Source organism: Callithrix jacchus, chromosome X, assembly GCF_049354715.1.
Source record: "Callithrix jacchus isolate 240 chromosome X, calJac240_pri, whole genome shotgun sequence".
NCBI lineage: Eukaryota > Metazoa > Chordata > Mammalia > Primates > Cebidae > Callithrix > Callithrix jacchus.
In genome coordinates this window covers 79,532,032-79,555,649 of record NC_133524.1, presented here as the reverse complement: position 1 = coordinate 79,555,649, position 23,618 = coordinate 79,532,032, and positions in this window count along the sequence as shown.

Genomic DNA, 23,618 nt, shown 5'->3' with positions numbered 1-23,618 from the left:
TTACTGATGTCTAGATTTAGTCCACTGAGGTCAGAAAAGATACTTATGTGAGTTATATTTTTTTGAATTTGTTCAAAGTTGTTATATGCCATAAGATACAGTCTATTCTAAATAATGTTCCATGAGAAGAATGTATGTCCTGCAGCAATTGGGTAAAATGTTCTGTAAATGTCAGTTAGGCCTATTAGGTCTAACATATAGTTTAACTCTGATGTTTCTTTATTGATTTTCTGTTTAGATAATCTGTGCATACTGACAGAAAAGTATTAAAGTCCCCTATTATTATTGTATGGCAGTCTATTTCTCCCATCAAATCTATTAGTGTTTGCTTTGTATGCCTGGGAGCTTTGTTGTTTGATGCATAGATTTTTTAATTGCTATATCCTCTTGCTGAATTGACCCCTTAATCATTAGTAACTTTTTTTTGTCTCTTTTTGCAGTTTTTTATTTGTAGTCTCTTTTGTCTGATGTAAGTATAGCTACTCCCTTTTTTGTTGTCTCTAGTTGCATGAAATATCTTTTTCCACTATTTCACTTTCAATCTATATGTGTCTTAGGCTCAAAATAAAGGGATGGAGAAATATTTACCTAGCAAATGAAAAGCAAAAAAAGTAGGGGTTGCAATCCTAGTCTCTGATAAAACAGAATTTAAACCAACAAAAATCAAAAGAGACAAACAAGGGCATTACATAATGGTAAAGGGATCAATGCAAGAAGAAGAGCTAACTACCTTAAATATATATACACCCAATACAGGAACACCCAGATTCATAAAGCAAGTTCTTAGAGAACTAAAATAGACTTAGACTCCCACACAATAATAGCAGGAGACTTTATCACCCCACTATCAATATTAGACAGATAAATGAGACAGAAAATTAGCCAAAATATCCAGGACTTGAACTCAGCTCTGGGACAAGTGGACCTAATAGACATAAAGAGAGTTCCTTTCATTTGGGTATATACCCAGCAGCTGGATCGCTAGATCATATGGTGCCTTTATTTTAAGTTTTGTGGGAAAATGGAAAATTGTTCTCCACAGTGGTTGCACTAATCTACATTCCACAAAGGGTATATGAGGGTTCCGTTTTCTTCACATCCTCGCCAGCATTTATTATTGCCTGTCTTCTGAGTATAAGCCATTTCAACTGGAGTTAGATGATATCACATTCTAGTTTTGATTTGTATTTATCTGGTGATTACTGATGTAGAGCATTTTTGCATATGCCTGTTTGCTGTTTATATGTCTTCTTTTGAGAAGCGTCTATTCAAATGTTTTGCCCATTTTTGATCAGATTATTATATAGTATTTCTTCTATAGAGATATTAAAGCTCCTTAGGTATTCTGGTTATTGGTCCCTTGTCAGATGAGTAGTTTGCAAATATTATTCCCATTCTGTGAGTTGTCTCTTTACTTTGTTGATTGTTTCATCGTCTGTGCAGGAGCTTTTTAACTTGATGTAATCTAGTTTGTCCATTTTTCCTCTGATTGTCAGAGATTGTGGCATATTACTCAAGAAATGTTTGCCCATATCAACACCCTGGGAAATTTCCTCTGTTTTCTTGTAGTATCTTCATAGTTTCAAGTCTTAGAATTAAGTTTTTAAACCATTTTTTAAATGGCAAGAGATAGGGGTGTAGTTTTATTTTTCTGCATATGGATATCCAGTTTTGCCAGCATCATTTATTGGAGATAATGCTTTTTCCCCAGTGTCTGTCCATAGGAATTTATCAAAAAGAAGTTCACTGTACATGTGTAGATTTGTTTGTGGGTTCTCTGTTTTGTTTCATTGGTCAATGTTTTGGTTTTTATGCCAGTGGCATGCTCTTTTATTTACCATAGCTATGTACACAATTTTAAATCAGGTAATGTGATTCTACCAGTATTTTTACTTAGGAAAGCTGTTCTGGTATTTTGTGTTTCTATATAAATCTTAGAAAAATTTTTTTTCTGTTTCTGAGAAGAGTGCCATAGGTATTTTAATAGGGTTTTAATTTTGGTTGAATTTGTACATTGCTTTCAGTAGTTTAGACAGCCTCATCATCACTGGTTATTAGAGAGAAATGTAAACCACAATGAGATATCATTTTACTCCAGTTAGATTGGCAATCATTAGAAATTCAGAAAACTACAGATGCTGAAGAGGATGTGGAGAAATAGAAACACTTTTACACTGTTGATGGGAGTGTAAATTAGTTCAATCATTGTGGAAGACAATGTGGTGATTCCTCAAGGATCTAGGACCAGAAATACCATTTGAGCTAGCAAACTCATTGCTGGGCATATACTCAAAGGATAGAAATTATTCTAACATAACGACACATACGTTTATTGCAACACTACTTATAACAGCAAAGATTTGGAACAAACCCAAATGTTCATCAATGATAGACTGGATAAAGAAAATGTGGTGCATATACACAATGGAATACTATGCAGCCATGAAAAAGAATTAGTTCATGCCCTTAGCAGGGACATGAATGAAGCTGGAAACAATCATTCTCAGAAAACTAACACAGGAACAGAAAGCCAAACACTACATGTTCTCACTCATAAGTGGGAGTTGAACAATGAGAACAGGACACAGGAAGGGAACATCACACACTGGGGGCTGTCAGGAGTGGGGTAAAGGGGAGGGAGAAAATTAGTACAAACACTAATGCATGCAGGGCTTAAAATCCAGATGACAGGTTGATAGGTGCAGCAAACCACCATGGCAAATGTATACCTATGTGAGAAACCTGCACATTCTGCACATGTATCCCAGAACTTAAAGTAAAATAAAAAATAAATAAGTATTGATTCTTCTAATTTATGAACATGGAATTTAGTTCCATATTTTGGTGACTTCTTAAATTTATTTTATTGATATTTTATAGTTTTATTCTTTAGATCTTTAACTACTTTGGTTAAGTTAATTTAAATTTCATTTATGACTCTTATAAATGGAATTACATTTTATATTTATGCTATAGATTGTTTAGTTGGTAAATAAAAATGCTACAAATTGCTGTGTGCTAATTTTGTATTCTGCAACTTTCCTGAATCTGTTTATCAGTTCTAATAGTTTTTTTTTTAATCTAAAAGATTTTCCAAATATAGATAATAGTATCTGCAAACAAGGATAACTTTTTTCTTCTTTTTCTTTCTTTTTTTGTTTTTCAATTGTTATTTTGGGTTTGGAGGTATATGTGAAAATTTTTACCTGGGTAAACATGTGTCACAAGGGTTTGATTTACATAATATTTTATCACCCATATATTAAGCCAGTACCAAACAGGTATCTTTTCTGCTCTTCTACCTCCTCCCACTCTCTTCTCTTGAATAGAACTCAGTGTCTGTTGTTTTCCTCCTTGTGTTCTTAAGTTCTTATCAATTAGTTCACACTTATGATTGAGTATATGCAGTATTTGCTTTTCCGTTCCTGCATTAGTTTGCTAAGGATAATAGCCTCTAGCTTCATCCATGGACCCGCCCATGAGCTAGTCTCTTTCTTTTTTATGGCTGTGTATTATTTCATGGTGTATCTGTACTACATTTTCTCTATTTGATGTGCTATAAATGGGCATTTAAGTTGAATCCATGTCTTTTGTATTTTGAGTATTGCTGCAATGGGCATTCACATGTGTGAGTCCTTACGGTAGAATTATTTATATTCCTCTGCATACATACCCAACAATGAGATTGCTGGGTCAAATAGTAGTTCTGCTTTTAGCTCTTTGAACAATCGCCATACTGCTTTCAACAACAGCTGAACTAATTTACACCCCCTCCAATAGTATAAACGTGTATAATTTCTTTGAAACCTTGCCAGCACCTTTTATTTTTTGACTTTTTAATAGTAGCCATTCTGGCTGGTGTGAGATGGTATCTCATTTTTTGTTGTTGTTGTTGTTTGTTTTGTTTTTCTTTTTTAAGGGGGACAGAGTCTCACCCTTTCACCCAGGCTGTAGTGCAGTGGCGTGACCTCGGCTCACTGCAACTGACACCTCCCAGGTTCAAGCAGTTCTTCTGCCTTAGCCTCCTGAGTAGCTGGGACTACAGATGTGCACTACTATGCCCTATTAATTTCTGAATTATTAGTAGAGATGGCGTTTCACCATGCTGACTAGGCTGGTCCCAAACTCCTGACCTTGTGATCCACCTGCTTTGGCCTTTCAAAGTTCTGGGATTACAGGCATGAGCCACCGTGCCCAGCCTTCATTGTGGTTTTGATTTGCATTTCTCTAACGAACATTAGTATTGAGCTTTTATTCATATGCTTGTTGTCTGCCTATAGTCTTCTTTTGAGAAGTGTCTGCTCATGTCCCTTGTCCACTTTGTAATGAGGTTGTTTCCTTTTCTTTTGTAAATTTGCTTAAGTTCTTTATACATGTTAAATTATAGACTTTTATCAGATGCATATTTTGCAAATATTTTCTCATATTATGTAGCTTGTCTGTTTACTGTGTTGATAGTTTATTTTGATGTGCAGAAGCTCTTTAGTTTAATTACATCTCACTTGTCAATTTTGCTTCTGTTGTGACTGATTTGTTGTTTTTGTCATAAAATCGTTGTACATTTATATATTGAGAAAGGTATTGCCAAGATTGTTATCCAAGGTTTTTACCATTTGGGAGTTTACATTTAAGTTGTAATCAGTTTTGAGTAGAATTTTACGTATGGTGCAAGGAAGGGGTCCAATTTAAATCTTCTGCATATGGGCTAGCCTGTTAACCCAGCATCATTAATTGCATAGGGAATCTTTTTCCATTGCTAATTTTTGTCAACTTTCTCAATGATCAGATGGTCATAGATGTGCTGCCTTATTTCTGTGTTCCCTATTCTGTTCCATTGATCTATGTGCCTGCTTTTGTACCACTGTCATGCTGTTTTTGTTACCACACACTTGTAGTATACTTTGAAGTCAGGTAATGTGATGCTTTCAGATATGTTATTTTTGCTTAGTATTACCTTGGGTATTAGGGCACTTGTTTGGTTCCATATAAATTTTAAAATTGTTTTTTCTAGTCCAGTGAATAATGCCATTGGTACCTTTATAGAAATGGCAATGAATCTGTAAATTGCTTTGGGCATTAACAGTAGTATGGACATTTTAATTGTAATAATAAAAATTATAATTTTGTGTCAATATCATTTTAACAATAAAAGCAATATGGCCATTTTAATTATATTTATATTAATGAGCATGAGATGTTTTTGCATTTGCTGGTGTCTTCTTTGATTTATTTGAAGAGTGTTATGCAATTCTCAGGGTATAGATCTTTTACCTTCATGGATATCTGCATCTCTAGGCATTTTACTCTCTTTGTGCCAACTGTGAATGGAGTTGCCTTTCTGACTTAGCTCTTGTTTTGGCTCTTGTTGGTGCATAGGAATGTTAGTGTTATTTACACATTAATTTCATATCCTGAAACTGTGTTGAAGTTATTTATAACCTGGAGGAGCTTTTGGTCCAAGACTATGGGCTTTTCTAGATATAGAATCAAGACACCTCCAAACAGAGATAGTTAGTCTCTCTCTCTCTCTTTTTTTTTGGAAGCCCTTTATTATTATTATTATTATTATTATTTTCTTCTGCCTGATTGCTCTGTCTAGGATTTCCAATACTACGTTGAATAAAGGTGATGAGAGAGAGTATCTTTATCTTATGTTTGTTTTCAAGAAGAATTCTGCTAGCTTTTACCCATTCAGTATAATATGAGCTGTGAGTTTGTCATAGACAACTCTTATTATTTTTAGGTATGTTCACTCAATACCTAGTTTATTGAGAATTTTTAACATAAACTGTTGTTTACTTTTATTGAGAGCCCTTTCTGTGTCTATTGAGATAATCACGTGGTTTTTGTCTTTGCTTCTGTTTATGTGGTAAATCACATTTATTAATATGTATATGTTCAACCAACCTTGCATCTCAGGGTTGAACGTACTTGATCATGGTGGATTAGCTCTTTGATGTGCTGCTGGATTCCGTTTGTAAGTATTTGTTAAGGACTTTTGCATGAATGTTTATCAGTGATATTGGCCTGAAGTTTTTATTTTGTTGTGTCTCTTCCAGGTTTGGGTATCAAGATAACGCTGACCTCATAGAATGATTTGGGAAAGAGTCCTTCCTTCTCAATTTTTTGAAGTAGTTTCTGTAGAAATGGTACCAGGTCTTTTTGTACATCTGGTAGAAATCAGCTTTGAATCTATTAAGTCTCAGGCATTCTTTGGTTGGTAGGCTATTTATACTGATAAACTTTTAGAGCTCATAATTGGCCTTTTCAGGGAATCAGTGACTTTCTAGCTCAGTCTTTGGAGGGTGTATGTGTCAATGAATTATCCATGTGTTCTAGGGTTTCTAGTTTGTGTTCATACAAATGTTCATAAGAGTCTCTGATTTTTTTTAATTGTTATTTCTTTGGGGTCTGTAACATGTTCTTCATCATTTCTAATTGTGTTTATTTGTATTATCTCTCTGTTCCTATGTATTAATCTAGCTAGTGGCATATCTATTTTAACAAATTCTCAATAAAACCACCTCCTGGGTTCTTGTATCTTTTCAATAGGTTTTCACATGTTAATTTCTTTCAATTCAGGTCTGACTGTTGTTGTTTCTCATCTTCCATTAGCTTTGGGGTTTATTCATTCTTGTCTCTCTAATTTTTTTTTAGGTTGTGAAGATAGGTTATTATTTTGAGGTCTTTAAATTTTTATATGTGTACATTTAATGCTGTGAGTTCCCCTCCTAACACTGCCTTATCTGTTTCCCAGAGATTCTGGTATGTTGCATTTATATTCTCATTTTCAAATAATTGCTTGATTTTTCCTTTTATTTTATTATTTGCCCAAAAGTCATTAAGGAGCATGTTGTTTAATTTTTACGGTATTGCATGGTTTTGACTGATACTTACAGTCTTGACTCCTTTTTTATTGTTCTGTTCTCCAATAGTGTACTTGGTATGATGTTTGTTCTTTAAAGTTTGTTGAGAATTGTTTTATGGCAAATTATGTAGTCAATTTTAGATTATGTCTCATGTGCTCATGAGAAGAATTTCTATTTTTTGGGGTAGAGAGTTCTATAAAGGTTCATCAGATCCATTTGGTCTAACATTAATTTAGGTCCTTCATATCTTTGTCAATTTTCTGCCTTGATGATCTGTCTAATACTGTCAGTACAGTGTTGAAGTATCTCATTATCATGTGTGGGAGTCTGTATCTCTTTGTAGGTCTCTAAAAGCTTGCTTTATAAATCTGGGTGCTCCTGTGTTGGGTGCATATACATTTAGGTTCACTAAGACTTCTTGTTAAATTGAATTCTTCACCATTATGCAATGCCCTTCTTTCTCTTTTTTGATCTTTGCTAGTTTGAAATATATTTTGTCTCAAATTAGGGTTGCAACTCATGCTTTTTTTTTGTTTTCCATTTTCTTTGGAGATTTTCCTCCATAACTTTATTTTGAGCCTGTTTGAGTCTATTTTAATACTCCTATAAAGAGCTGCCTAGGACTGGGTAATTTATGAATAAAAGAGGTTTAATTGACTCACAGTTCCACATGGCTAGGTAGGCCTCAGAAAACTTACAATGGTGGTGGAAGACACTTTTTAACAGGGCTACAGGAGACAGAATGAGTTCCAACAGGGGAAATGCCAGATGCTTACAAAACCATCAGATCTTACGAGAACTCATTCACTATCATGGGAACAGCATAAGGGAATCATCCTTATGATTCAGTTACCTCCACCTTGTCTCTCCCTTGACAAATGTGAAATTATCAGAATTGTGGGGACTGCAATTCAAGATGAGGTTAGGGAAGGGACACAAAGCCTAACTGTATCAGAATGTCATTATTTGAAAGATGGATCTCTTTATAACAGCATATAATTGGGTGTTGCTTTTTTATCCAGATTGACATTCTGTGCCTTTTAATTGGGGCATTTAGCCTGTTTACATTAAAGATTTGTAATGATATTTATAGTGACACTGGTGTGTGTCTTTGTGTGTTTTTGTATTAGCTGGTAGTGATCTTTCCTTTCTATATTTAGTGCTCCTTTCAAGATATCTTGTAAAACAAGTCAGATGATAATGAATTCCCTCAACTTTTGCTTATCTGAAAAGAATCTTATTATTCCTTCACTTAAGCAGCTTAGTTTGACTGAATATAAAATTGTTAGTTGCAGATTTTTTTTCTTTAAATATATTGAATATAGGTCTCTAATCTTTCCTGGTTTCTAGTGTTTCCGCTGAGAGGTCCATTCTTTGTCTGATGACGTTTTCTTTGTAGGTAACCTGTCCTTTCTCTTTAGCTTACTTTAACATCTTTGCTTTTTATTTCATCTCAACCTTGAAAAAATGATGACGTTGGGGATAATCTTTTCTTTTCTTTTCTTTTCTTCAGTCCAATATTTATTTTGTTATTATTTTGATTACATTTTAGAGTAAAAAGATGAAAAATATTTTCAAACTATAGTGACTACTGATTTTATATTAATATATTTTATACTAATATATATTTAAAAGTACCTTTTTCTTTCTTTTATTGCATTTTAGGTTTTGGGGTACATGTGAAGAACATGCAAGATAGTTGCATAGGTACACAAGTGGCAGTGTGCTTTTCTGCCTTCCTCCCCTTCACTTATAGCTGGCATTTCTCCCCATGCTATCTCTCCCCAGCTCCCCACACCCCACTGTCTCTCCTCTATTCTCCCCAACAGACCCCAGTGTGTAGTGCTCCACTCCCTGTGTCCATGTATTCTCATTGTTCATCACCCGCCTATGAGTGAGAACAAGCGGTATTTCATTTTCTGTTCTTGTGTCAGTTTGCTGCGAATGATGTTCTTCAGGTTCATCCATGTCCATGCAAAGGACACGAACCCATCGTTTTTGATTGCTGCATAATATTCCATGGTGTATATGTGCCACATTTTCCCTGTCAAGTCTATCATCTGTGGGCATTTGGGTTGACTCCTGGTCCATGCTATTGTAAACAGTGCTGCAATGAACATTCGTGTGCATGTGTCCTTATAGTAGAATGATTTATAGTCCTTTGGATATATACCCAATAATGGGATTGCTGGGTCAAATGGAATTTCTATTTCTAGGTCCTTGAGGAATTGCCACACTGTCTTCCACAATAGTTGAACTAATTTACACTCCCACCAGCAGTGGAAAAGTGTTCCTATTTCACCATATCCTCTCCAGCATCTGTTGTCTCCAGATTTTTTAATGATCACCATTCTAATTGACGTGAGATGGTATCTCAATGTAGTTTTGATTTGCATTTCCCTTATCACCAGTGATGATGAGCATTTTTTCATATGTTTGTTGGCCTCATGTATGTCTTCTTTTGTAAAGTGTCTGTTCATATCCTTTGCCCACTTTTGAATGGGCTTGTTTTTTTCTTGTAAATCTGTTTGAGTTCTTTGTAAATTCTGGATATTAGCCCTTTGTCAGATGGGTAAACTGCAAAAATATTTTCCCATTCAGTTGGTTGCCAATTCACTCTAATGACTGTTTCTTTTACCGTGCAGACGCTGTGGAGTTTGATTAGGTCCCATTTGTCTATTTTGGCTTTTGTTGCCAATGTTTTTGGTGTTTTGGTCATGAAGTCCTTGCCTACTCCTATGTCCTGAATGGTTTTGCCTAGATTCTTCTAGGGTTTTTATGGTGCCAGGCCTTATGTTTAAGTCTTTAATCCATCTGGAGTTAATTTTAGTGTAAGGCATCAGGAAGGAGTCCAGTTTCTACTTTCTGCACATAGCTAGCCAGTTTTCCCAACACCATTTATTAAACAGAAAATCCTTTCCCCATTGCTTGTTTTTGTCAGGTTTGTCAAAGATCGGATAGTTGTAGATATGTTGTGTTGCCTGTGATGCCTCTGTTCTCTTCCATTGGTCTATCTCTTTTTTGGTACCAGTACCATGCTGTTTTGATTACTGTAGCCTTGTAGTATTGTTTGAAACCTGGTAGTGTGATGCCTCCTGCTGTGGTCTTTTTACTTAGAATTGACTTGGCTATGCGGGCTCTCTTTTGGTTCCATATGAAGTTTAAGGTGGTTTTTTCCAGTTCTGTGAAGAAGGTCAGTGTCAGCCTGATGGAGATAGCCCATCTGTAAATTACTTTGAGTCTGTAAATTTCTTTGGGCAGTATGGCCATTTTCACGATATTGATTCTGCCTAACCATGAACATGGAATGTTTCTCCTTGTGTTTGTGTCCTCTCTTATTTCATTGAGCAGTGGTTTGTAGTTCTCCTTGAAGAGGTTCTTTACATTCCTTGTTAGTTGTATTCCCAGGTATTTTATTCTCTTTGTAGCAATTGTGAATGGCAGTTCGTTCTTGATTTGGCTCTCTTTAAGTCTGTTATTGCTGTATAGGAATGCTTATGATTTTTGCACATTGATTTTGTATCCTGAGACTTTGCTAAAGTTGCTTATTAGTTTCAGGGGCTGAGATGATGGGGTCTTCTAGATATGCTATCATGTTGTCTGCAACTAGAGACAATTTGGCTTCCACCTTTCCTATTTGAATACCCTTTATTTCTTTTTTTTTTTTTTTGCCTGCTTGCTCTGGCTAGAACTTCCAGTACTATATTGAATAGGAGTGGTAAGAGAGGGCATCCTTGTCTAGTGCCAGATTTCAAAGCGAATGCTTCCAGTTTTTGTCCATTCAGTATGATATTTGCTGTTGGTTTGTCATAAATAGATTTTATTATTTTGAGATACATTCCATCAATACTGTGTTTATTGAGGGTTTTTAGCATAAAGGGCTACTGAATTTTGTCAAAGGCCTTCTCTGCATTGATTGAGATAATGATGTGGGTTTGTTTTTGGTTCTGCTTATGTGGTGAATTACATTTATGAACTTGCATATGTTGAACTGGCCTTGTATCCCCAGGATGAATCCTACTTGATCATGGTGGATAAGCTTTTTGATATGCTGTTGCAATCGGCTTGCCAGTATTTTATTGAAGATTTTTGCATCTATGTTTATCATGGATATTGGCCTGAAGTTTTCTTGTTGAGTCTCTGCCGGGTTTGGTATCAGGATGATGTTGGTCTCATAAAATGATTTGGGAAAGATTCCCCTCTGTTTGGATTGTTTGGAATAGTTTCAGAAGGAATGGTACCAGCTCCTCTTTGTGTGTCTGGTATAATTCGTCTGTGAACCCATCTGGACCTGGGCTTTTTTTGTGTGGTAGGCTCTTAATTCCTGCCTCAACTTCAGATCTTGTTATTGGTCTATTCATGGTTTTGACTTCTTCCTGGTTTAGGATTGGGAGGATGCAAGTGTCCTGGAATTTACCCATTTCTTCCAGGTTTCCTAGTTTATGTGCCTAGAGTTGTTTGTAATATTCTCTGATGATGGTTTGAATTTCTGTGGGATCTGTGGTGATTTCCCCTTTATCGTTTTTTATTGCATCTATTTGGTTATTCTCTGCTTTCTTTTTTATTAATCTGGCTAATGGTCTCTCTATTTTGTTGATCTTTTTAAAAAACCAGTTCCTGGATTTATTGATTTTCTGAAGGGTTTTTGGTGTCTCTATCTCTTTCAGTTCTGCTCTGATCATAGTTATTTCTTGTCTTCTGCTAGGTTTTGAGTTTTTCTTATCTTGCTCCTCTAGCTCTTTCAATTTCAATGATAGGGTGTCAATTTTGGATCTCTCCACTCTTCTCATGTGGGCACTTATTGCTATATATTTTCCTCTAGAGACTGCTTTAAATGTGTCCCAGAGATTCTGGTATGTTGTGTCATTGTTCTAGTTGGTTTTGAAGAACTTCTTTATTTCTGCCTTCATTTCGTTGTTTATCCAGTCAACATTCAAGAGCCAGTTGTTCAGTTTCTATGAAGCAGTGTGGTTCTGAGTTAGTTTATGAATTCTCAGTTTTAACTTGATTGCACTGTGGTCTGAGAGACTGTTTGTTATGATTTTCGTTCTTTGGCATTTACTGAGGAGTGATTTATTTCCAATTATGTGGTCAATTGTAGAGTAGGTGTGATGTGGAGTGGAGAAGAATGTATATTCTGTAAATTTGGGGTGGAGAGTTCTGCAAATGTCTATCAGGTTTGCTTCTTCCAGGTCTGATTTCAAGCCCTGGATATCCTTGTTAATTTTCTGTCTGGTTGATCTGTCTAATATTGACAGTGCAGTGCTAAAGTCTCCCGCTATTATTGTGTGGGAGGCTAAGTCTCTTTGTAAGTCGTTAAGAACTTGCCTTATGCATCTGGGTGCTCCTGAATTGGGTGTGTACATATTTATGATCATTAGTTCTTCTTGTTTTATTGATCCTTTTACCATTCTGTAATGGCCTTCTTTGTCTCTTTTGATCTTTACTGCTTTAAAGTCTATGTTATCAGAGATGAGAATTGCAACTCCTGCTTTTTTTTTTTTTTTTTTTTCTCTCCGTTTGCTTGGTAAATCTTCCTCCATCCCTTTATTTTGAGCCTTTGTGTATCCTTGCATGTGAGCTGGGTTTCCTGGATACAGCACACTGATGGGTTTTGGCTTTTTATCCATTTGCCAGTCTGTGTCTTTCGATTGGTGCATTTAGCCCGTTTACATTTAGGGTTAATATTGTTATGTGTGAATTTGCTACTGCCATTTTGATGCTAGCTGGCTATTTTGGCCATTAGTTGATGCAGATTCTTCATTTTGTTGATGCTCTTTAGCATTTGGTATGTTTTTGGAGTGGCTGGAACTAGTTGTTCCTTTCTATGTGTAGTGCCTCTCTCAGGAGCTCTTGTAAAGCAGGCCTGGTGGTGACAAAATCTCTGAGTACTTGCTTGTTTGCAAAGGATTTTATTTTTCCTTCACTTATGAAGCTCAGTTTGGCTGGATATGAAATTCTGGGTTGAAAGTTTTATTCTTTAAGGATGTTGAATATTGGCCCCCACTCTCTTCTGGCTTGTAGAGTTTCTGCCAAGATATCTGCTGTGAGTCTGATGGGCTTCCCTCCGTGGGTAAACTGACCTTTCTCTCTGGCTTTCCTTAGCAATTTATCCTTCATTTCAACCCTGGTGAATCTGATGATTATGTGCCTTGGGGTTGCTTTTCTTGAGGAATATCTTTGTGGTGTTCTCTGTATTTCCTGGACTTGAATATTATCCTGGATAATATCCTGAAGAGTATTTTCCAGCTTGGATTCATTCTCTTCGTCGCATTCAGGCACACCTATCAAACGTAGATTAGGTCTCTTCATGTAGTCCCACATTTCTTGGAGACTTCGTTCATTCCTTTTTGCACTTTTTTCTCTAATCTTGGCTTCTCGTTTTATTTCATTGAGTTGATCTTCGACCTCTGATTTCCTTTCTTCTGCTTGGTTAATTCGGCTGTTGAAACTGGTGCATGCTTCGCGAAGTTCTCGTGTTGTGTTTTTCAGCTCCATCAATTAACTCATATTCCTCTCTAAGTTGTCCATTCTTGTTTTCATTTCATAAAATCTTTTTTCAAGGTTCTTAGTTTCTTTGCATTGAGTTACAACATGTTCTTTTAGCTCATCGAAGTTTCTCATTACCCACCTTCTGAAGTCTGATTCCGTCATTTCATCACACTCATTCTCCATCCAGCTTTGTTCTCTTGCTGGTGAGCAGTTGTAAGCCCTTGTAGGTGGAGAGGTGTTCTGGTTTTGGGTGTTTTCCTCCTTTTTGCATTGGTTTCTTCCCATCTTTGTGGATTTATCCTCCTGTCATCTGTGTACTTGCTGATTTTCAGATTGCGTCTCTGAGTGGATGTCCAGAATGTTGATGATGAAGTTATTTCTGTTTCTTAGTTTTCCTTCTAACAGTCTGGCCACTGTGCTGTAGGACTGCTGAGGTCCACTCCAGGCTCTGCTTGCCTGGGGATCACCTGCAGCAGCTGCAGAATAGTAAGTGTTGCTACCAGTTTCTTCTTCTGCTATCTTTGTCCAGAAAGATGCCCGCCAAATGTCAGTCTAATCAGTCCTTTGCGAGGTGACTCTATGGATATACAGGGGTCAGGGAGCTGCCAGAGGACATAGTCTGGTCTGTATAGGAGCTCAAGTGCTGAGCTCTGAGATCCGTTGTTCATTCAGAGCTGCTAGGTAGGTACGTTTAAGTCTTCTGCAGCAGAACTCATAAACCCCCTTTTTTTCCCCAAGTGCTCTGTCCTGGGGAGTTAGGGCTTTATTGATGAGTACCCATTGTACTGCTGCCTTTTTTTTTTCAGAGCTGCCCTGCTCAGCAAGGAGGCAGCCTAGTCACTGTCTGCTTGCAGAGGCTTTGCTGAGCTTCTTTGGGCTCCTCCCTGCTGTTGGCTCTGCCCTGCTGCCCTGTGAGCTTCCCTGCAGTTCTGTTTATATGGATGTGGTTAGAACTGCCTCGGCAATGGTAGCCCTCCTCTGTAATTGTGGACTCTCTCTGTTATGGCGGGTTGCCTTGGCAATAGCAGGCTGCCTTAGCAATGGTGGATTACCTCCATAGGGGTGGAGGGCCTTGGTAATGGCGGACGCCCCTCCCCCATTGAGCTACACTGTCCTGGGTTCAGCTGTGCTTGTTGTGAAACTTTCAAACCCGAAGGTTTCCAATTGCTGTTTTTTTGCTTGTTTATTTTTGTGGGGGTGGAACCCACTGAGCCTGATCACCTGGCTCCCTGCCTCAGAACCTTTTTTTTTTTTTTTTTTTGAAGTTGAACAGTTGACTCTCTCCCAGGTGTTCCAGTCACCTGCTGAAAGGGCACCAGGATCTGTGTGATTTCCCATGTGGCAACCCACTGCACTGGCTAAAACAACGGTGCGGCCTGGGAATCTCCTAGCCTGGCTCCGTGTTTCAGACCTGTTTAATCAGATGAATGGGTGAATCTGACTTTCTGGAGCTTCAATTGCCCGCTTAAAAGGGCAACCAGACCAGTGTATTTTGTATGGAGAGCCACCGCACCTGGGCACCGGCAAAACAGCCACGCCTGCAAAAACAGCTGTGCTGGTGACCCATGGGGCTCCTCCGCCTGGGAATCTCCTGGTCTGTGGGCAATAAAGATCCATCTAGAAATTCTGCATCCACTCACCCTCTGCACTTTCACTGGGAGCTGCAATCCTGAGTTGCTCCTAAAGGGCCATCTTGGCGGAGATTGGGGATGATCTTTTTATGTAGAATATTTCAGGAGTTCTCTTTATTTTCTGATTTTGACTGATGGCCTCTCTACCAAGGTTGACAATGTTTTTATGAATGATATCTTCAAATATGTTTTTCAAGTTGTTCACTTTCTCTCCTCCCTTTTAGGGATGCTGATAATTTATAGATTTAGCCTTTTTATATAATCCTATACTTCTCAGAGGTTTTGTTCCTTCCTTTTAATTTTTCTTTTGCTATTTTGGTCTGACTGTCTTATTTCAAATAGTTTTCAAGTTCTGAGATGCTTTCATCAGCTTAGTTTATTCTGCTGTTAATACTTGTGATTGCATTGGGAAATTCTGGTATTGTATTATTCAGTTCTTTCAGACCTTGTAGTTTTGATTTGTTTTGTTTTGTTTTTTTCTTTTCCATTTTCTACTTTGTCCTTCAGCTTCTGCATTGCTTTACTGTGATTCTTATTTTCCTTGGTTTGGGATTTGCCATTCTCCTGAATCTTGATGATATTTGGTTCTATCAATATTTTGAATGCTATTTCTGTCATTTCAGTCAATTCAGCATGATTAAGAACTCTGGCTGGAGAACTGGTGCAGTTAATTGAAGGACATATCACTATCTGACCTTTTGAGTTATTGGAGTTGAGTTTTTTTTTTTTCTCTCATTTGTTAGTGAGGGTACTATTTTATTAATAACCACAGTGTAGATTGAGAATAGTCAATAGAATTATTTTCTGGATGTTTTCACCAGGCCAAGTCTTTGTGAAGGGTCTTCAATTAAATCTGCCCTCTTATTTATGTTTTCAGAAGGAGGTATGTCAGTGAGCTGCTTTCATGTTGAAGTTTTGGGATGTAATCCAGCTGGTAGCACTTAAGCTTATTGGTCAGTTGGTAGACTCTTGGTTGGTTGTTTGACCCTGTTTCCTCACAGTTGCAGCCATGTTCCTTCTCTATGCTCTAAAAGTGTGGGTTTCTCTCCCCCTTGAGTGCTGGCTGTATATTGCAACTTGGCACTCCTGGGCTGCCCACTGCAGTTTTGGGGTAAACTATTTATGTTTTTTCCCCAACTTGGAGATAGCAGAGAAAGGGATCTTAGTGATAGTTTTCTCCTGGGGGCTCTACCCTAGGGAGAGGCAGGTCAGCAATCACTCAGTGCCATCAGCCCAAGATTGAGGGTAAGTTCTGTGGGCTCAAGCCAGCAGTTCCCTCTCTGGTGACAAGAAGTGAGGGTGGGGTGTGCTGAGTTGGACACATGGGAAATGGACTGGCCTCCTCTCTTAGAGTTGACTGCAGCTTGATGGAAGTGTGGATAAGGCACTTAGGGTCTTTGCTCCTTTGTTAGTTTGAGGATGACAAGGGCAGTTCTACTGAATAGGCAATGGAAAAGACTTTCAGTTGCCCCTGAAGGTTCTGTCCAGGGAGTTGCTGAGTTGCTACTGGTTTGATAGCTCTTGCATGAGATGGCTGGAGACCCAGCCTTGGAAGACCTTCCTGGTGAGAAGATATGAAAACATGCACTTGATTTTTTTTTAATTTGAATGCACTTTATTTATTGTTCATGTCAGATGGTTCTAACCCTAAGTATGACTTCCAGTACTATGTTGAATAACAAAGGTGAAAGTGGGCAAATTTGTTGTGTACCAGATTGTATTAATCTAGTCTCACATTGCTTTGAAGAAATACACAAGATTGAGTAATTTATACATTAAAACAAGATATTCTGTCATTGGCAACAATGTGGATAAAACTGAATATCAGACTGTTAAACAAAATAAACCTGGCACAGAAAACAAACACTGTGTATTTTTACTTTTGCGTGACCTAAAAATCAAAACAATTAAAACTCCTGATGATAGAGAGTAGAATAATGGTTTTCCAGAGGTGGAATACAGTAGTGGGTGGGTAGTGGGGAGTATGGGGTGGTTAATGACCATAAAAAAAGAAAAAAATAATAAATAAGACCTACTATTTGATAGTACAGCATGGTGATATAGTCAATAATAATTCAATCATACATTTAAAAATAAATTAAAATGTAATTTGATTGTAACACAAAGCACTAATGATTGAGATAATGAATACCTAATTTTCCATGAAGTGATAATTGCACATTTCATGCCAGTATAAAAATATCTCACGTATTTCATAAATATATACACCTACTCTACACTCACATAAACTTTTTTAAATAAAAAAACTCTATTGTATGTCATTCACAAGAAATCAACTTTAATTATAAAGAGACACATAGATTAAAATTAGAGGTAAAGAAAAAGATACACCATGCTAACATTAATAAATACAAAACTGGAATAGTTATATCAATGTTTTATTAAAAATATATATATATTGACAAAGTGATTACTTCTCAATAAAGATGTAATAATTATTAATGTGTACATATCTAACAGTAGAGCATCAAAATACATGAGGCAAAAACTGATAGAATTGCAAAGAGAAATAGATAGATCCATTGTTATACTTGATAATTTGATATATTTGTTTCAGTAATGGGAAGACACAGCAGATATAAAATTAGTAAGGGTATGGTTAAACCTAACCATAATCAATCAAACATAATCAATCAAAGGAATATCATTGTCATTGATAAAATAATTGTTACAACAGCATAACATACACTATTCTCCAGTTTACATAGAATATTCCCCAAAATATATTTCACTGGCTTACATCTGTAATCCTAGCTTCTTGAGGGCAGAGGCTGGAGGATTCTTGATGCCAAAAGTTTGAAAATCAGCCTGGGCAACATACTGAGAACCCTCCTCTGTTAGTCTATTTTCACACTGCTGATAAAGACATACAGGAGACTGGAAAATTTATACAAGAAAAGGTTTCTGGGACTTGTAATTCCACATGGCTGGGGAAGCCTCACAATCATGGTGGAAGACAAGGAGGAGCAAGTCGTGTCTTCCATGGATGGCAGTAGGTAAAGTGCGAGCTTGTACAGGAAAACTCCACCTTTTAAATCCAGCAGATCTTCTGGGGCTTATTCACTATCATGAGAACTGCATGAGAAAGACCTGCCTCATAATTCAGTTACCTGCATCTGGGTTCCTCCCACAACATGTGGAAATTAAAAATGAGATTTGAATGGGGACATAGCCAAAACTTATCATTCCATATCTGGCCCCTTTCAAATCTCATGTCCTCCTATTTCAAACCCAATCATGCCTTCCCAACCATCCTTCGAAGTCTTAACTTATTTCAGCACTAACTCAAAAGTCCACAGTCCAAAGTCTCATCCAAGAGAAGGCAAGGCCCTTACACGAATGATCCTGTAAAACCAAAAGCAGGTTAGCTACTTTCTAGATAAAGTGGTGGTACAGTATCTCTACTGGGTAAATACAACCATTTGCAAATGGGAGAAATTGGTCAAAACAAAGGGGCTACAGGCCCAATGCATGTCTGAAATCCAGTGGAGCAGTTAAACCTTAAAGCTTTCAAATGATCTCCTTTTAATCCATGTCTCACATGCATGTCACACTGATACAAGTGGTGGATTTCAATGGTCTTGGGCAGCTCGATCCCTGTGGTTTTGCAGTGTACAGCCTCACCTCCTGGTTGCTTTCATGCCACTGAGTGTCTGTGGCTTTTCTAGGTGCATGGTGCTAGCTGTCAGTGGATCTACAATTCTAGGGTTTGGAGGATGGTGGCTCTCTTCTCACATATCCACTAGGTGATGTTCCAGTCTTTGTGGGGGCTCTGACCCCAAATTTGCCTTCTACACTGTCCCAGCAAAAGTCCTCCATGAGGAGCCTGCCCCTGAGGCAAACTTCTGTCTGAGTATCCAGGCATTTCTATACATCCTCTGAAATCTAGGCAGAGGTTCCCAAACCCCACTTCTTGACTTCTGTGTACTGGCAGGCTCAACACCACGTGGAAGCCGCCAAGGCTTAAGGCTTGCACCCTCTGAAGCCACAGCTTGATTTCTATGTTGACCCCTTTCAGGCATGGCTGGAGTGGCTGGATTGCAGGGCACCAAGTTTCTAGGCTTCACACAACATACTGATTCTGGGCCCAACCCATTAAACCACTTTTTCTTCCTAGGCTTCCTGGATTGTGATGGGAGGTACTGCCATGAAGACCTCTAATATGCCCTGAAGACATATTTTCCATTCCCTTGAGTATTAACATTAGGCTCCAGGTTACTTATGCAAATTTCTGCAGGTGGCTTGAATTTTCTCTCAGAAAATAATTTTTTTTCTATTGCACTGTCAGGCTGCAAATTTTCTGAAATTCTACGCTCTGCTTTTCTTGTAAAACTGAATTGTTGCTTAGAAATTACTTCCACCAAGTACTCTAAATCATCTCTATCAAGTTCAAAGTTCCACAAATCTGTAGGGCAGAGAAAAAATGCTACCAGTTTCCTTGATAAAACATAACAAGATTCCTTTTCTCCACTTCCCAACAAGTTCCTCATTTCCATCTGAGACCAGTTCAGCCTGGACTTTATTGTCCATATAGCTAACAGGATTTTGGACAAAGACATTCAACAAGTCTCTAGGAAGTTTCACATTCTGCACATTTTCCTGTCTTCTTCTGAGCCCTCCAAATTAGCTGTTACCTAGTTTCTAAGTCACTTCCATATTTTTGGGTATCTATTCAGCAGCGTCCCACTCCCAGCAAAAATTTACTGTATTAGTCTGTTTTCACGCTGGTAATAAAGACATACCCAAGATTGAGTAACTTATACAGGAAAAAGGGTTTATTGGACTTAAAGTTCTATGTGACTGAGGAAGTCTCACAATCCTGGTGGAAGGCAAGGAAAAGCAAGTCACGTTCTTACATGGATGGCAGCAGGCAGAAAGCTTGTGCAGTGAAAAAAAACATCAGATTTCATGAGACTTATTTACTATCATGAGAACAGCATGGAAAAGAACTGGCCCCATGATTCAATTACCTCCCACCAGATCCCTCCCCCATGTGGGAATTCAAGATGAGATTTCAATGGGGACACAGGCAAGCCACATACCTCCTTTTTCCAAAAATAAATTATCTGGGTGCAGTGGCATATTACTGGAACCCCAGTTATCTGGGAGGCTAAGGTGAGAAAATTGCTTGAGCTCAGAAACTTTAGGTTGCAGTGAGCTATCACTTCAACACTGTACTCAAGCCTCAGTGAAAGAAAGAAACCCTGTCTCTCCCTAAATATATGTAAACACTATATTCTGCCTATAAAACGCACTGAAACCACTTTAAATATTAAAAATTACAATGTCTGTTCTCCGACAACAGTGAAATTAAGCTGGAAATTAATAGTGGAAATATTGCTTTAATATACCAAAATACTTTGAGATTAAAGAACACACTTCTAAATAACCTATGTCAAAGAAGTAATTTTTAAAAAATTTAAAAATATATTTTAAACAAAATGAAATTGAAAATGCAATTATCAAAATTCATAGGATGGAGTAAAAGCAGTGTTAAATAATAAAAATAGCATTCAATGCATATATTGAAAAAAAGAGGTTTTAAAATTGGTAATTTCAAATTCCAACTTGGGAAAATGGATAAGTAAAAGAAAAAAATGAATAAAAATAAAATAAAAAGTAGAAAAAACAAAATTCAAAATAATCAGAAAAAATAAAAAATTAAAAATGTGAACAGAAATTTGAAAAAAGAAAATTAATAGAGAATATCAAACAAAACTAAAAGCTGGTCTTTTCAAAAGTTAAAAAATATTCTTGCCATTCTAAGAAAACACACCCACACACAATTTACTGGTATCAGAAATTAAATAAGAAGCATTACTACAGATCCCATGAACATAAAAAAGATACTAAGAAAACATATTGAACTAATGTATTTTCAAAAATTGAATAATCTAAATGAAAGAAAGAAATTACTCGAAATGCAAAATCTGCCAAAATAAAAGTATTACAAAAAAGGCTACAAACTAATATTTCTTATGAACATACATTTCAAAAATTCTTATCACAATATTAGCAAACTATTTTCAAAAAACTATACAAAAAACTATGCACTAAAGACCAAGTTGCATTTATCCTATGTATGTTTTAACATTCAAAAGTAAATGTATATAATTTATCATATTAACTAAACAACAAAAAAATACATAATTGTATCAACAAATGAAAAAAAGTTATTTGACAAAATCCAACACAGATTCATAATTAAAACTCCCAGAAAACTAGAAATTGAGAGGAAATCTCTCAACTTGATAAAGAACATCTGCCAAAACAAACAAATGAACGGCTAACTTCATACTTGATTGGGAGAAACTGAATGCTCTCTTATCTAAGATTAGGAACAATTTTTTAAAGTTCATTTTTTTCACTTCTTTGCAACATTATAATGGACATCCTAGCTAATGCAGTAAGACAAGAACAGGAAATGAAAGGTATTCAGTTTGAGAAGAAAAAAAGTTTGCATTCTCAGATAATAAGGTTATCTATGTAGAAAATCTGAATAAATCAACACAAATCTTCTGGGGAAATTAACAAGCAATTATAGGAAGGCTGAAGAATACAAGATTAAATGCAAAAGTCAATTATTCATTTATATGCTAGTGATGACTTATTAGAATCCAAAACTGAAAATAGAGTGCCATTATTAAATGCACCCAAAAATTAAGTACATAGAAATAAATCAAATTATATATATACAAGACTATCATTAGTCAAACCAAAAACTCTTCAAAACTTTATAAAACTCAGATAAATAAATATTTAATGTACCTATAAGAAAAGATTCAATATTTTCCAGATATCTATTTTTCTATTTTGATCTATTCATTCAAAAACAATCTCAATTAGAATTACAATAAATTATTATGTAAATACCAACTCAAGTTTATACAAAAAGGAAAAACATACAGAATAGGTAATATAATTTTGAAGAACAAAAACATAGCTGAAGGACTAAAATTATTTATCTTCAAGATTTATTATAAAAGTACAGTAATCAATAAATGTGATATTTGTGAAGAAAAAGACAAGTAAAAAATTGTTAAGAAATAAACAGAAGCATACTACCACAGTCAACTAATTTTGATGAGAATCAAAAACAATAAAAAGGAGAAAATTTTTTTTTTAAATAAACACTTGGCTTTATAACAAATGACATTGGAACAGCTGGATATGTAATGCAAAGAAGAAATCTGATGCAGATGTTACACTCTTTATACAAATTAACTCAAAATTGATTATAGACCTAAATGGAAAATGAAAACCAATAAAAGATAACCCCTAGTATATGACATCTGGTTGCCTTTGGGTTTGTCAATGACATTTTAAATCAACCACAAAAGCAAAATTTATAAAATATATAATAATTTAGACTTTATTAAAATAAAAATGTCGGCTCTAAGACAGTATCAAAAAATAAGAAGATAAGCCATAGACTTGGGAATATATTTGCAGAAAACATATAAGATAAATAACTGTATCTGAAATATTCAAAAATAATCAAAACTGCATCGAGATACCATTTCACACCAGTCAGAATGGCGATCATTAAAAAATCTGGAGATAACAGATGCTGGAGAGGATGTGGAGAAACAGGAACACTTTTACACTGTTGATGGGAGAGTAAATTAGTTCAACTCTTATGGAAGACATTGTGGCACTTCCTCAAGGACCTAGAACTAGAAATTCCATTTGACCCAGCAATCCCATTACTAGGTATATACCCAAAGGATTATAAATCATTCTATTATAAAGGCACATGAACACATATATTCATTTCAGCACTCTTTATAATAGCAAAGACCTGGAACCAACCCAAATGCTCATAGATGATAGACTGGCCAAGGAAAATGTGGTACACGTACATCATGGAATACTATGCAGCCATAAAAAATGATGAGTTCAAGTCCTTTGTAGGGACATGGATGAATCTGGAAACCATCAATCTCAGCAAACTGATACAAGAACGGAAAATCAAACACTGCATGTTCTCACTCATAGGCAGGTGTGGAACAATGAGAACACATGGACACAGGGAGGGGAGCATCACACACTAGGGTCTGTTGGGGATAGAGGAGGGACAGCAGGGTGTGGGGAGATTGAGGAGGGACAACGTGGGGAGGAATGCCTGATATAGGTGATGGGGAGATAGAGGCAACAAACCACATTGCCATATATGTACCTACGCAACCATCCTGCATGATCTGTACATGTACCCCAGAACCTAAAGTACAATTAAAAAAAAAATTTCGCTCATCGTCACTGGTCATCAGAGAGATGCAAATCAAAACCACATTGAGATACCATCTCACGCCAGTTAGAATGGCGATCATTAAAAAATCTGGAGACAACAGATGCTGGAGAGGATGTGGAGAAAAAGGAACACTTTTACACTGTTGGTGGGAGTGTAAATTAGTTCAACCATTGTGGAAGACAGTGTGGCGATTCCTCAAGGCCTTAGAAATAGAAATTCCATTTGACCCAGCAATCCCATTACTGGGTATATATCCAAAAGACTATAAATCGTTCTACTATAAGGACACATGTACACCAATGTTCATTGCAGCACTGTTTACAATAGCAAAGACCTGGAATCAACCCAAATGCC